The sequence below is a fragment of the Platichthys flesus genome, chromosome 5, assembly GCF_949316205.1.
Source record: "Platichthys flesus chromosome 5, fPlaFle2.1, whole genome shotgun sequence".
NCBI lineage: Eukaryota > Metazoa > Chordata > Actinopteri > Pleuronectiformes > Pleuronectidae > Platichthys > Platichthys flesus.
In genome coordinates, this window is record NC_084949.1 from 20,219,696 (window position 1) to 20,236,549 (window position 16,854).

The 16,854-nt window shown below is 42.6% G+C and overlaps 1 protein-coding gene across 2 annotated transcripts in view; it reads right to left on the reverse strand.

Moving 5' to 3' along the window:
* coro2aa (coronin 2Aa) overlaps window positions 1-16,854 on the reverse strand; it is a 34,095-nt gene that overhangs the window by 12,606 nt on the left and 4,635 nt on the right. The window contains exon 1 of one of the 2 annotated variants that reach the window (XM_062387564.1): window positions 7,295-7,672. The exons of the other annotated variant lie outside the window; for it this stretch is intronic. The gene's annotated coding sequence lies outside the window, so the exon portion shown is untranslated. Of the gene's footprint in view, window positions 1-7,294; window positions 7,673-16,854 lie in introns of those variants that run through there. 2 annotated transcript variants of the gene reach the window in all.

Sequence of the window (16,854 nt, forward strand, 5' to 3'; positions counted from 1 at the left end):
CAGTGTCCTTATGCTAATGAGACAGGCGGGCCTAACCGCAGTCTCATGCAGGATTGGTCACAGGAGTGTAATGATCCAGCCCTACTACTTCTGCCTTTCAATGCTGGTGTCCAGTAGCTGTTTGCAGCGTTGAGCCAGTTCACACTTAAAATGAACTAGTTCAAGTTCAGAGGGTTAGTTAAGGTTATTTTTTATTGGGATGATTTAGCTGTCAGTAGTCCTGACTGTGAGCGTCACGTCTCGTGTTGTACTGAGCACAATGAGCGAGCTGAGAGGAGGAGGAGGAAACAGAAACTCCAGCTCGGTACAAACCACCTGCAGCCTCTGCTCTGATCATGAAGCCGCTGATCTCTGAGCAGATGTGACCAGAGAAGCTCTGTGTTTTCACTGTTTCCACTGTTCTACAAAGTCACTAACTGGCTGTTACACGGTGAAGAGCTCAAGTCTCAGTGACTGCCCGTGTCTCTGAGCGAGTGTGTGATGGAGCGCAGGGGCTGTGTGTGTGTGTGTGTAGCTCAGTTGACCAATCCTGCTCGAGACTGAGGTTAGGCCCGCCTTTCTCATTAGCATAAGGACACTGAAATGTGGAAATAAATAAATGTGGAAATAAATAAAAGTTGCAATAAAAGTGGAAATAAATAAATAAATGTGGAAATAAGTTTAAGACATTGATTTATTTAATTCTGCATTTATTTCCATATTTATTTATTTATTTCCACATTTATTCCAACTTTTATTTTTCGATTTCAGTGTCCTTATGCTAATGAGAAAGGCGGGCCTAACCTCAGTCTCGAGCAGGATTGGTCAACTGAGCTACACAGCCCCTGCGCTCCACCACACAATCGCTCAGAGACACGGGCAGTGACTGAGACTTGAGCTCTTCACCGTGTAACAGCCAGTTAGTGACTCTGTGGAACAGTGGAAACAGTGAAAACACAGAGTTTCTCTGGTCACATCTGCTCAGAGATCAGCGGCTTCATGATCAGAGCAGAGGCTGCAGGTGGTTTGTACCGAGCTGGAGTTTCTGTTTCCTCCTCCTCCTCTCGGCTCGCTCATTGTGCTCAGTACAACACGAGACGTGACGCTCACAGTCAGGACTACTGACAGCTAAATCATCCCAATAAAAAATAACCTTAACTAACCCTCTGAACTTGAACTAGTTCATTTTAAGTGTGAACTGGCTCAACGCTGCAAACAGCTACTGGACACCAGCATTGAAAGGCAGAAGTAGTAGGGCTGGATCATTACACTCCTGTGACCAATCCCGCATGAGACTGCGGTTAGGCCCGCCTTTCTCATTAGCATAAGGACGCTGCAAATGCAAAGGAAATGTATCAGGGAAAAAATAAATGTTAAAATATATTTAAGACATTTCTTTTGACATTTCTTTTGGTATTAACATATTTATTTATTTATTTCTGTATTTATTTATTTATTTCCATTTTTATTTATTCATTTATTTATTTATTTCTGTATTTATTTATACATTTATTTATTTATTTATTTTTACTTATGTCATGTATGGTCCTCCATAGAACATGAGCAGCGTCCACCATAATAAAGGAAATAAACCAGGAACAAAGCAATGTGCCTTCATACTTTTTGTCCTCCAATGAATTTTATGATATTTACTTTTTTGTTTGACACACGTTAAGTTACCATATTCATCACATAAATAGCCAGTTGTCAATCAGAATAGAATATACAGTGATTGAGTTCCAGACTCCTTGTCTCAAAGCAGAATTACTCTTGGTCTGGTGGTGTTCCACAGGGCACAATTTCAGTCCCATTTTTATTCCCATTACTTCTCAATAGTGTAAGTTTAGCTTATTCACATCATTTTCTTTTAGATTCTCAATAGTTCTTGTTTTCCAGAATAACAAGAACCCGGTCGAACCATCACAGAACCAAAGGGTCTGGCAGTTTCAGGTCATCACATCTCTTTATGTGACATAATCATTTAAGGTCAGTGTGATGGATTTTAATGCACAAATGGAAAATTCATCCAAGCAGAGACACTCGTGAATTATATATGTGCTGGTTTATGTTAACATATGTCTAGTGAGGAACTACAGTACAACACTATTGACTAGTGTCATCATTTCAACTATCTCTTTCTGTTGCTACTTCAAAGCTTCCAGGACATAAGATCTACATATCTATGAAATTATTAGAACACCAGACTGTGCTGCTTCAAGTGAGTAATTCTGAAAGTATGAATTTCATAAAGTAGTGAAAACAGATTCTCAGGGACCAGGATAAAGAGGCTGAGGCAAATCATCATGATGTATTTGCATTATGTTTGCTTGTCTCAATCAAGTATATCATACACAACGGAAATAAGGAGGACGGTCTGTGAGACTTCCCAAATCCTCGGTCTCTGCCTGGCCACTTTCCTTAAGCCAGTCAACGCACATGTAATTATTGTGAGAGATAAGTGGCTCTGGTCCACGGGGACGAGGCCCGGCCAGCCAGCATGTCTGCTCTGCCACTCTGCCTGGCTGCCTGCGTGCCTGCTGCATGGTCATTACTTATGAATTAAGGGTGGAGGAAGGGGATGGACAAGATGTTTAAGGCATAAAATTGACCCAAATCAAGGACGAGGAGCAGAAACAGACGAAGCCGAGTGACAACGAAAAACATCAGGAGATACAAACCCATCGCAAGTGTCTGTTTTCTGAGAAATCACAGGTCACCCAGAACAACGCTGCCCCGAGAAGCAACGACACCGTCCGCCTGATTTCTGTGGGCTGCCCACCGGTGATTCAGATGATGGCTAAATAAATACAACCAATCCACAGAGAGCGGAGTAAAAATAGCTGTGTATGGTTAGCATGGTGCGGGCTTGGCTGCAGCGGAGCCGAGCGGAGAAACTGAGGAAAAAACGTCTGGTCTGAAAATCTTTTTAAAGGAGAATTACAAAGGAGCTGGAAAAGGTCGGGTGGAGATGGTGACTCTCTGCAGCTCAGCTTTCTGCTGCTCCTCTCACCTTCTGCCCTCAGGCCCTCGTGGAGAGCTGTCACACAGGAATGTTCCCCCACCTGACGAAGAGCTTTGATGCTCAGGTGTTTAAGACGTTGACTCTGTCACATCCATATGATCCTGGGAGCTGAACGTGCACTGTTCAATGGTAAATGGTAAATGGTTTGTATTAATATAGCGCTTTTCTAGTCTTGATGACCACTCAAAGCGCTTTACAGTACAGTTTTACATTCACCCATTCACACACACATTCATACAGTGCATCTATTTGCAGCACTTTGTTATTGGTTCAGCATCTTGCCCAAGGACACTTCGGCATGCAGATGGGTCAGACTGGGGATCGAACTGCCGACCTTCAGGTTGGAGGACCACCACTCTACCGCTCAGCCACAGCCATAGGGACCTTGTTTTTATCAATAATCAAAAGGTTAACCATTTATTTTTGTGGTGATCAAATGATCTACTCAGGACCACGTACCTCTTCATCAGTCCTGGACCTGAGATGCATTCCTATTTAGTGATTGGTGCAGTTGTGTTTTCTCTGATAAACTATCAGTGATGTCACACACATCTCCAACTCACATTCCTGATCATTATCATCCATAAACACCTGCTCTGCTCGACCGTGACAAAACAAAACCTACATTTAACAGTCACTTCCTCATAGTTTTTACTCCTGTCTCTCACCTGCTGTCTCTCCTTTGCAGAAGGTGACATTCAATTTCCCCCTCAAGGGACGAATAAATTATCTTGTATCATATCATCGTTTCATATTCGACTCATAGCTCCTTGAACGTGTCGTTAACAAATAAGGCTCACACCCAGAAAGGCACGAGATGAATCAACCGGCTGTGAGACTTTGAAATGTTACTCACTCTTTATTTCAACATTTAACAATTTGCATGCATCAGCCAGTGGGTGTGCATTTTTGTGTGCTCAGTAAAGCTCCACGCAATTACAAGCTGGGGCACATCTGGGTTGATACAATCAGCGCTCGTGTTTCGCTGAGTCTTACAAGACCCGAGGAAGAAGCTTCCAGGGCAGAAACAGCCTAAGAGGTCTTGTCACATCTAGAGCAGGTTGTAATCAGGCCAGTGGCAGCTTCCCCTCAGCTCCGGGCTGCAGCAGGTACACAGGGCGCTGGGTGGTGGGCGGCCTGTCTCTCAGCGCCTCGCAGAGCTGATGACGAAAACACTGTCGGGGGCTATTTTTAAACACCGGGTTTCTGCTGATCAAAAGACGGACAGACACGTTCAATGACGACTGGAGGAAAAACAAGAGCGATCCTTTTTTTCTCCAGGACGTCTGTGACAGGCTTTATGTCTGGTGAAACAAAAAAGGAGATGTAGTCCTTTTTCGTCAGAGGGAAATTTATTTACGTGAGTCAAAGCAGCGACCTCGATAAGGAGGCAGTAAAAAAAATCATGATGTCATAAAACTAAACTGAAAACACAGATATGGTGTTTAAAGAAAGACATATCGTACATCTGGTTTGCTCAGCCAGACGTCTGGTGTGGGTCTGTACTCGTGTATGTGTGTGTGTGTGTGGGTGTGTGTGTATGAGCGTAGCCTCGTCTTAGAAGCACCTCATAACTCATAAAATTGCACACCGACAGCCACTCCTCGCGCCCTTCACTGTAAGAGGGGGAGTTCAAAGTTTACTTACTGGTGTCAAGATATCTGTTACTCAAGGAGCGTCAGGGCCTGAAGCTACGAAAGAAGGAAAGCAGAGAGAAATCGGCTAATTTCCAATTTACCAAACCTTGCATTTGTTTGTCCCGGCCTCTTTCTTCTGAAAAACACTGACCCTGTGACACGGAGCCTAATCCAAGAGTCAACTATCCGCTTCCCCTGCTGCTCTACGAGGCGTACGTGCATTATTTTGTAAATGCTCGGAGTGAAATCCAAGACGAGGAATGTACAGGTGTGAACATATGCCGAGGCGGTTTAATGCGTTCGCCTATTCACTGTGTGTGTGTCTGAGCGAGGGAGACACAAGACGCTCTGATATCATATGAGGATAACAGCTTACAACCTCTGTCTTGTAATGGGATAACAGCCAGACTGGTAATCCAATAGCCGCACATGTGAATGAGTACGAAAGGATAAAGACAAGCCATGGCGTGTGTGTGTTTCATTGTGTGTGTCTGTGTTTGTGTGTTTAAGTCAGTCTGTTTACCTGGGGAATCTCTCAGCTTAGTGCACACATGCAGGGTATACAGAAGCCGTAAATAATTCTGAGAAACAAACTATGGACGCACTTTTTCTATGGAGCTAAGAGTGAGATCTGAACTTAGTCCTGGCATTGACAATCCGACCTAAACCCAAGGCCTACTTCATAGTTTCTCAAAACTTTATCAAAGTCCAACATGTTTACATACTCTGCATAACTTAAGCCACTTCTTTGAATGTCCTGTTCATTTTTTTTGTAGTTAATTCAGATTTTCTCCCAGGGGGCCTTTATTGTAACTGGGTGTTTCACAGGGGATAAAGTGAACTAATGATTAACACAGACAGGAGCCCGACGGGCAGGGCGTGGATCCTTTGAATGAAATCCATCAACTCATTGATGGAAGAAATGTTTCTACAGATCGAGCAATAATGCTGCTTTTGTTTTGTCCTTCAACCATTTGGCTTATCGGGGGGGTTATCTACTTATTATCACAGAGATAAATGAGATTGAAAACTGAAAATGAGAGAAAAGTTATTCCGACCTGGAATCATCCCTTGATGGTGATGGTTTTTGTGGTCCACTGCAGACACACAGATGAAATGAAAACACAACCCCTCTCAGCCGCCATGTTTTGGGGCTACAGCATGAGCAGGTATCCCATTAACTCACTGGTTTCCCATGGGACTCTTCCGCAATTGAGGAGAGCATGCGCCGTGATTCCATTAAGTGAAGAACATGGGAAAGTGTTACGCAGGATGATATGATTCAAATCATGGATGCACTTAGACACAGAGATGCTCAGTGTGAATGGACATCAAGGCTAACTCACTTATACCCATGAGCCGATAATGTGATGTGTACTGTTCAAAGATTTTGATATTGGTGAAGATATGAGTTTTAACATTTAACAACACATTGATGTTTACTTCATTATAAACATGTTCTAACCCTGTTTTGTATTCAAGCAGATTTGCCAAACTGTTTACCGTTCGATATGGAACTTCTATTGGGGGTCTCAAAACAATAACAAAAGTTTATTGTTTTTCCCTGGAAGCTCTAGCATAGATGCATGGCTAAACTACAGGTGAAGAAGATATGATGCAATTAAATGGCGACCAAAATGAAACTCTCTGGTTTTAACATAGTCAGAAACATTTTGATAATGTCAGAACAGAAATGATCAGAATGTATATGTAGATCTCGTTGTTTATATATTTTATTTAAGAATTGTTACACATTAAATCTTTTGTAAAAGTCTGACTTAAATTGGAGAAATTAAATTTAGGAAATTTGCCAAAAAAATGAGTCAACAAGCCTGACAAACCCACTAAGCAGATTTCAGCCAACATTTAAAACGTATTGAGGTTTGATCCCCGGCCCTGACTGCACTTTCACAGTTTGGACCAGCGGCAGTGTGGCTCATTGGTCCATAAACCTTGACGTGAGAAACAGGATCCCGAGCTTAATGAAAAGACCTCAAACAGGCTGCGATTCAAACCACAAGGCACATATTTCAGTGAATGCTGGTGTTCTGCAGGGTGGACACCACCATAAATAACCATCTGTGGGTAGAGATGCCTTGACTGGGACGCTGGACGATGATGTCATTTGCACTGTTGTGGAACGGCTTCAGTTTCACGTTGATGAGAAAAGACAAGAAAATGCTTCAAATTTTGAGCTGGCGAACGAGAAGCTAAGTGTCCGAGTTCTGGGTCAATGGGATAATTAACTACAAGAATGAAAGTGAAGTCGGCTGCTGGCAGAATATAGCTTTGCCACGCAGGGAACAGTTATTTATATTGTTTCCAAATATACATGCATTCGGGCAAAGAGCTGGTTTGAAGAGAGATTTGTTTTTTTCATCTTGTCCCAGCCTGGGTCCTGCAAACGCAATCCAAAGTTTGAATCCCCAGGGTAAAAATTGACACACACACACACACACAATCACTCACTCACACACACACACACACACTTATGGACAGAGGTCTAAAAGATCAATGAGAGCATTTGCGGCGGCTGATCATAGAGCAGGACATGAAAGAAAGACAACGCGGAAGGAAAAAATATAGGGACAGTGTGTGTGTGTGTGTGTGTGTGTGCAATTGAGCAAGAGGGAGTGTGAGATTCAGCAGCACTCACCCTGTCGAGTGAGTTGTCACGGGCACGAGAAGGAGCAGCAGGTCCTTGAGTGAGGAAAAGTTACGTCTCTGTGTCTGACCGGCAAGAATAAAAAAAATCCCTCCCTCGCTCAAAAGTAATCATAAATCACTCTTCTTATCTTATGTCAAGCCTCTCTCCTCTTCAGCCGAGCCCACACACATGCAGACCAACACAACCACCCCCACACACACACACACACACACACACACACACACACACAAGCAGACTGTCCAAAATGTGAACGTCCTGTCCGAGCTTCTTCTCTGATGTGCAGGCAGTCAGTCAGAGGAGAAGGTGAGTGTGTGTGTGTGTGCAGCATGTAGACGAGAGCGTGTGTGAACAAGCACAGGCAGAATGCAGGAGTGTGTACACTCCCAGAGAGAGGGGAGGTGACTGCAAGAGGAGGGAGGGAGGGAGGGAGGGAGAGGGAGAGAGAGAGAGAGAGAGAGAGAGAGAGAGAGAGAGAGAGACAGAGAGCAGGTAATCACACTTCCTCTCTCTCCATGAGTGCCGCTCCCTCCTGTCACTCCTCCACAGTGTTTGCTCAATCAGGATGTGTCACTCCATCTTTGAAGGGAAGACGAAGACAGGAAGGGAAAATAACGAATCATCATTTTTTACCTTTTCATTAAGAGACAAGCAAAAAAAAAACACTAATAGGAATGGAAGCTGCAGGTTCTCAGATATTTTGACTTTTAGTCCTTGAGCCCTGTAAATATTAGATCCTACATTACCCATAATGCAACTTATTGGCATCTTTTGTTAGAAAGAGTTTCATGGATGAATTTAGTGAAATGAATGGGTTAAAATCAGTCACAACTTCCAATCAGGGACTTCTTAATGTGTCTCACCCTCGTCACCTATTCTCATAAAGGAAAAATGCAAAAACAAAAAAATGATAATTCAAAATACATAGTAAGTAAAGACTTCCAGGAACAAAATAGAATTTTTCTTTACATTCCTGACTATTGCCTTTGTTTCACGTACTCACAGTGACTTTGTGTGTCATCTCATTTATTCAATTGATTCATAAGTTGCACCGAACAAGAGAGCAAAGGCCAGATGTTCACCAAAGCTAATATTTCTCATTAACGTAATAAACTGTGGCAGCAGCTCTGGAACCACCTGTGACGTTTCCAGCTGACTCTCCTCTCAGAAGCCTCAAGTTAAAATCATAAAAAGGTGAAACCCGCTCACACAATTTGATTGGCCGGATTGTCTGGCCGAACTCCAGCTGCTGCAGAAGCATTCATCCGTTCACATGGCTGCTGCTGCACAGCGGTGGTAATCGCTCCAAGTCAAGCTCAAACATTACGTAATGGCACATTAGCACTTGGGGCTAAGCTAATGGGTCGATGGACGGCCGCTGACAGCCGGCGTTGTCTATGGGTCAAACGGGTGGAGCAGAGCGGCTGATCGATCATTACTTCACAAACGTGCACCACTGCATGTGGTTTGTTCAGATCAGGACTTTTCCTGTAGTGCAGTGAGATCTTAGTAAGGCGTGGAGTGTTCAGATGAACTTTTTTATTCATATAGTGTGAAAAAAAGACATATTTCTGAATTAAATAGTACTGACATAACTGTGAGGTTCAATCTGATTGTGATTTGAATCCGATCAAAGAAACGTGTTCACGGCTTCACAGTACAGAAATATAATCCCCCAAAATGGTTATCATTATGCTAAATGGACTTTCCTTACAAGGATTTATATATGATTGCATTATAAAAAGGTATAAAAAGTGACGTGTAGCATGAAAAACAGAAGTCAAATGAGCTCAGGGCTGTAGATTGAGAGAATGAGTTGAAAGGGGATGAGACACACCATGAGGGAAAAACACATGTCCCCCAAATGCACGACAAAGTCCAACGGTCACACACTGTCAGTGAGATAAGAGGCCGGGCACACACAGAGTCTAACTCAGCCAATCTACAGGGATCCTTTATAATCAGCCAGAGCACTCAATACTCACGTAGCTAAAACGACAACCATTGAAACTCAAATTGTAAAAACTGAAGCCTGATTTTGAGCAGAATGGAATTGAAGGATTGTGCGGAAAACAGAAAATTTAAATACTTGAGAAACCTGAGAACTAAACAAACATGGAAGACAGAAGTAAATTTAAAAATGTTATGCTCCAGCCAGTGTCAGCAGACAGACGGTGGAGTGATTGGCCAATGCCATCGTGTACGTGTACGCCTCCTATCACAGCAGACAGACGCCGCTGATTCATGCTCCTTGTCTGCAGCCGAGGCTCCTCTTGTCCTCTCGCTCTGTGTTTTCCTTCTCTCGGCTCCCGGCTCTGGATTGGGACCTTGGCGCTCTCCAGCCAGCGTGTGTTTGACTTGTGGTAATTATCAGTAAGGACAGGGCATTGGTCTTAAGGCTCCCCGACTCTTTCCAAAGAGCTCGAACCAGAGGCGTGCTCTCTAATCACATATCACACAGCCGCGGTCTAATAGCTGCCTGCTGTGAGAAAACAGGCCGAAGCCTTTGACACCACAGAGCCACAGCGACCTTCCCTTCCTTGTCATTGCTGATTGGTCGTCTGACTCTGTTGTGACTATAAAACACCTGGTGTCAGTGCCAAGGGCCATCCAGAGGGTTAGCCGAGCAAACAGTGCAGCCTCATTGGAGGAGACTTCACTGAGCAGGTGCAGTCATTTGTCTGAATATGACATCGGGAGCTACTGGAGTCCAGTGTCCACAGAAACCTCCATTAAAAACAGCTTAATTTACACGAGTCCTCCTGAGAGCAAACACGTCTAAATGATCGGTTGGGGCAGCAGCTTCCTTGAAATGAAGCCCCGCTGCATTTCTTGGTATTACTGAGCTCCGAGCAGCGCCGTGCACCAGGGGAGCAAGGTCAGGCTTATTTTGTTTTGTGTTATTAGAGATTTGCATGTTGCTTTACGTTGTGCAAATGACGAGCCACACCCGCTCACAGCAGAGACAGGGATTCTACAAGTCGTCTTACAGGCCAGGCAGAGAAATACACCCACTTGTATACACACTCTATTTGCAGCATATGTGAGTTAATCAATTTTATGATAAAGTATTGGTAGAAAAATTTTTACTTTAATTGACAAACACATACTTGTCTGACAATGATGAAATGTAGTTGCATCTATCTCTTTATCTATATACACTAGAAAAGACCATATCCCAATACTTTCTGTATGTTAACACAAAAGTATAAAATTACACATAACAGAACTCCAAACTGTGAAAGGAAGCACAGACATAGAGCACACTCAGGAAGAGAAAATACAAGATGAAGAATGGGGTTTCAGATGAGATCATGATCTGCTCATGTGTCTCAACAGGCCGAGGTGTGATTAAGTACACTGACACAATCACCGGGGTTTAGATCTTTGCCTGCACTCGCCTCAATCTGACTAACACGAGCAACTTCCACTAACAAATAAGATTCTTTCACTCTGAGCCTTTTGAGACAGTCGGGTTAAAGGTGAAGACGGACGGAGCTGTGATCCATTCAGGGTCAAAGACAGAGATGGTGATCAAGAGACAGGAAGTGACAAGGGTCGCAGGGTATATGATGAGACCATTGACTGTATATAAAAGTGGACAAACTGACAGCTCACCTAAGTTGTGGTATAGGCTATAGACCCCGCCCCCTCCACACCAGTTGATGGGACATGCTACAATCAAAAAAGTATGAATCAAATACATTTTTCTGAAAGATGATTTCTGTCATTTTAGGTAGTTTTTCTCACATTGATGCAATTGTTAATTTAACAGTTGGTTTGGTTTTAATCAGTTATTTGTTGCTATAGAAATGGGGTGAATCATCATGATTGACAGCTGAGACTGCCTCGCGATTGGTTGAATGTGTATTAACGGAACCTCAATACCCTGCTGCTCCATCCCTGGATCGCTACGGCCAAGATTCTGGCCCCCAATTAAAATGTTATGACAAGATGGCAGCACTTGTATCCGGAATATTTGGCTTCTTATGTGGATAGTGAGAGGAAGTGGATACGTGTCGTGTATCTTTATATGTAATCTGTGTAGATGTCAAACAAAGAGCCACATTTCATCATATGCATGGAAAACAGCCCAGAGAGTGTGATCGTGATCTCACCTCCAGTTACCTTAAATGTCACATGAGTCACATGTTAGCTCGTCTGAACAGAGCTCCTCATTCTTTCACCTACGACTCGATATCTGCACCAACGCAGCTGCTTGAAACAATTCCTGTTCAGTGACATCACAGCCTTACCTACCTACTTACATCAGCTTTGGCAGCGACTCATGATTTGTGCAGCCAATTATATCTGGATTCACATCAGAGATGCTCTGCAGAAAAAAAATAGCTTTTACAGATCAGGACTCATGTGCAAGTGAAGATCTGTTATGAAGTGAAGAGTTTATCTGCACCTCTGCAGTTTTCACACGTTTTAACACGAGGATTTCAGACTCAAGGAATGTGATGTATCTGACATCGCTCACACACGCTAATGTCTGGCATCCGGCAACTCTGAGAGCATCGAGTGAGTCTGACGAGCTGGAAACCAAATCAATGCCTTTATTGACTTACAGTAAGAGGGCCCAGACTCTGGAAGATGCTGGATGGAGGTTTTTTATGTTACACAACACATAACAATCATATCACAGCACTCAGGCTCTGAGCTGTATTTCATGTTTACCCTTTAGTTGTTATAAGCTAAAAGTCGAGCTGAAATAACAGAATTGTTTGATAGCACAATATTTATCGGGTCTGTTTCGTAGAAGTATAACTGATGTGGAGACAGTGCAGTGTAGTTTGACACCACAGGAGCCAGGCCCCTTCATAGCATATATCTTTCCACTGTCACTTTTTTTGTATTTCTACTCTGAGATGAAATTTTCCCCTAAAGAAACGCTGTCAAATATCACAACACTACAGACAACAGAGGCAGAAGCAAATTGCCAAAGGGCTTTCTGAGATAGGATCGTTCTCCAGGGATGACGGCACACAGAGGACGTTTCCATGACACTAAACATAAAATAGTAACCCAACAAAGTCTATCATATATGGCTAAAAGTAATACATAAACTTCTCGTCTATATACAGTATATTTCATGTCTGTTTACTCCAGAGCACAGAAACCACTCTCTAAGAAGTCAGAAAAAACAAACCACATAAATGTACCAACTGTATTTATAGATATCTTTCATCTTATTGAGTAATGGTAAATATGGATCATGTCCCGTCGCAGAGTCTCAGGTCATAGGCTCAGGAGAGCTCCTGAATTAATTAGAACAAATGGAAGCCTCTCTGCAGACAGCCAGTGGCCAGAAGCAGCTCCAGACACAGTTAAAAATATTCAGCATCAAAGGACCAAACGGAGCAGGGAAAAAATGGGCAACAGCATAAAATTAGGTTTGATGTTCTAAAATTAGGTCAGGACGCGCTGCCTGAGGAATCAATATGCAAACCAGATACCTTTTGTTGCAGAACTTGCCGTTGGTGTAAAATATACACCGTACATAATGAATGACAACATGGCTGAAGGATGATCAATTATTCAGCAAAGCCATTGAGCTTGTTCCTCAGTGCAGAGCAGAGCATCCTTACTTCAATGAATGCAGTGTGCGGTGTTTAGCCTCAGCAGCTAAAGGCCATCCATCCGTTCTAACCATAGTAGCTGTCGTCAAGGTGAGTTTCACTTTCTGCGACTCAAGGGCATTAGCTTGACTCTGTTTCCAGGCTCAGCCTCTCCCTCGGAACAATAAATGGGCCGCCGTGCTGCTGCAGTGCACGACCGCGTTCTCAGGCAGAGGGAGGCCAACGCTAATCAGATTACGCCCATTAGCCAACTGCATTAACCTCTTATGATAGGTCGACACACAGAACGTGCAGCTCGCGGACGAGCTAACGTCAGTGTTTGTCTGTGATATCTCGTACAAGAGCTGAGATTACTCCCAAGAGTCTAATTTTAACATGCTAGCATCTGCTAATAAGCACAAAACACAAAGTGCAACCGAGGCTGACCGGAATGTCATCAACTGACCTGATAATGTTGCTAAATAAAATGACAGAATTATTAAGTATATTTCAATAATAATAACAATAAAAAATATTCTGAACCATCAACCTTAAATAACGCTGAATGACGCATGTCCACTTCCTCCCATTGTACAGAAATGAAGCCAAAATATCCTGGAGACAGGCGCCGCTATCTTTTGACCTTGGACCCAGAATCTGCACAGTAGTGACCTGCATTATAGAGATCCAGCTGATACAAGTGTTCGACCAATCACAAGTCAGTCTAAGCTGTCAATCATGATGTCTCACCACCATTTTTATAGCATCAAATAACTTATTAAAACCAAACTTAGCAGAAAAATGTGCACTTGTGTAATAAGATCTGCCTTAAAGGACCCGACTATGTTTGAGAAAAATGCATTCAACATGGAGGATACGTTTTAGTTTTGCCCATGTCCCAATTTGTTACCATGGAGGAGGAGGGGTTTATGATGTACACACAGCAGCGAGCCAGCAGGGGGCGATGGAAATGCTTTGGCTTCACTTTGTTGGAGGGGTTATGTCATCGATCTTTATGTACAGTATACGTTCTGAACCAAAAACCTCATTGTGGTACTAGAGGAAATTTCAGACATTCATCAAAGTCAGAATAGGATTTATCCTCTGTGGACCATGAATATATGAACAAAATCTCCTTGATGGTAGCTGTGAACTTGTGTACCAACTGACTAACTCACTCACCATCATTGTCAGTTATCAGTGGAGCTAACATTATCCTACAAAATAAACTTTTAACAAACAACAAATAGCATGGGCTGTCCTAAAGCTATGATGGGTATTGAGGATATGAGCTACGTGGTTTAAGTGCTCTCTTCAACAAATACATCCACCCGGCAGCATGTGAAAGGAAATACTTGTCCAATCAAATTAACGAATGTATGTACTTGCCACTCGCCTGGTCAGTGTGAGTGAGTGTACATTTGCTCTGACAGCATTTTTTCATGGTCATTACGGCTGCTGGGATCGATCCGGTGAACCAACACACACATCGCTGGAGAGGACCATGTACTTCTCTTCATGAATAATGAATGAGACTGTGCTGACCCATCTGCCTCCCGATGAAGACCCTGCGACTGGGAAACAACAGCAGCACACGCTAAAAGCACACTTACATTAACATAGGCCTGACTCTATCGATGCTCATACCACGAGAGAGATAAACAGGTACATTCATAATGTAAAAGCTCTTACTGTAGGCAGGGATGCAGCCAAGACACACACACTCACACACAGACAAACACAAACAAATCTGAGAAGTCACAAGACAATAAACAAGTAATATTAAAGATGTGATATTACTGTAAGTTATTATTAGTTTTTTTGCTTTTGATGTTGTTTTTCCTTTACCAGAGAATGTATCAGCAAGAAAACAGGTTGAACGTTCAATTATGTTGCGTTACTTTACGTTGTTTACAAAACATCCCTCAGCTACTTAAAATCTTTTTATTTGTTTGAACAGCACCAGATTTGTTTGGCTACTGAGGTCAATAAAACAACAGTCTTTGTTTCAATTGTTTACAGCTCATATAAATATGCATACACTGACAGCGGTGGGGGGGTCTCAGATTAACTTTGCTTACTCTGAATACATTAATATTGTTATGTTAAAACCACAATCTTCTGCATGACCTCTTGACAAAGTGAGAGAGGGGGGGGGGGCTGGGGGCAGGGATCAACAGAGGACATTGACTTACCTCAAAAGACAATTTTCTTCCTCTAACCCTCAGATAGTACTGTGATAATGGAGTCACGTCTTTCTTTAAAATAAAAACCTGGTAATAAAAAATTCTTGTAACCATTTAGATCGAAAAAAATATATTTTTCAAACTGGGACTCTACGTCCTGAGACAAACAAAGACAGAAGCTGGAAATAACATATGGTCAAACTCAATTTGTACAACGTGAACCACAATTTAAACAAGCAGGAACATACTGTACACATCATCAAGCTACCAGGGCTGGAGACAGCGTCACAACAAACACAGAATTAGTCTTGTTTTGGAAATATCTTCCTAATAGCAGTTTGTTTTTAGAAACAATGTTTCCAGGTATTTGTGTTTCAGAAGTGGAGCCTCAGGCAGAAACTGAGGTCACAGAAGATTAAGTGCCACACGGAGCTTCCCTCTGACCCCTCACAGTGTCACCTCCCTGCAGACTGAAAAACTACAAGAGTGCGACACTGCACAGATCCACAGACTCTCTCTCTCTGGGTGTTTTGATGTAATCCTCTCCCTGTGCGCCCCACGTGGGAGCAGCAGCAGATAATCCTCCACCAGTCGGACAGCTGTCAGGTCAGGAACGTGCAGGACAACCTGCCACAGCCGATCTGACGAGAGGAGCCACAAAGACTGCAAACACAAACAGCTCTTTCTTAGCTATTGTTTTAAAAAGTCATTATGCGTCGCTGTGTAAATGAGCCTGCCCAGCAGCAGCCGGATTGTGAAGGGAAGCTGGTGGTCTGCAGGCGCTCGCTGTGGGCCAACACCAGTGAGAGCTCCTGCGGTCACATGCAGGCTCTCCAGTTACATAAGAGCATTTTAGGGATTTCCAAACCATTGTCGGGACGAGTACAGTAATCGTCCTTCACATGCACCAGCAGATTGCTTCCTAAAGCCTGTGCACTTCAATATGACAGATTTGAGTCAGTTCAGGAGCTGGGCCCTGGGAGCATCAAGCATCACATGACACAGGCAAATATTGTAGACTGTAGATATTGAATATTGACGAGACGAGGCCTGTAAAAAAACTGGACTGAAACAATCAATAGAAAATTATGTGGCAACTATTTTCATAAAAACGCTTCTCAAATGTGATGATTGGCTACTTTTCTCAGTTTTAAACCATAGTAAGCTGATTTTTTTTTACTTTTATATAAAATAAGCAGCTTAAAGATGTTACCTTGGGCTTCAGCGAACCGGCGATGAGCATTTGTACTCTTCTCTTACATTTTATGGCCCAAACATTGATTGATAATGTAAGAAAATAATGTTTAGATTAATCAATAATGACAATAAGCATTAGTCGAGGCTCTTCAGCAGAAGTTGCCAACCTTTAAGATACAAATTCAACGTAGGACATAAAATATTTTTGGAGTTACAGTTATAGAATTGTTAGGTTGGAGCAACCCTTTAATGATGCCATCATCCACATCTGTTTTATTTGAATATCTAAAGTTATTGTACTCGTAAAAGGCTAAATCCAGTTTATACTTTGTAGGCCGTTTGAACCTCGATCAAGACATCTGGTTAAGAGTAGATGAAAAAAAATTATGAAATCCATCCAACACCAAAAGACTTAAGCACAAACTTCAATCATCTTCATCTGCATTAGAAGAACTGCTGGTGTGGAACAGTATTGAGACAGTTTTGACATTAAATCCCATCAAAAAATATGTTTTCAACTCAAAAACACATTATATTTTATCTGAGGATCACAAATTATGTATTTTTCAACATGTTTATATAAAGAAATGATCGTCTCTTGGAA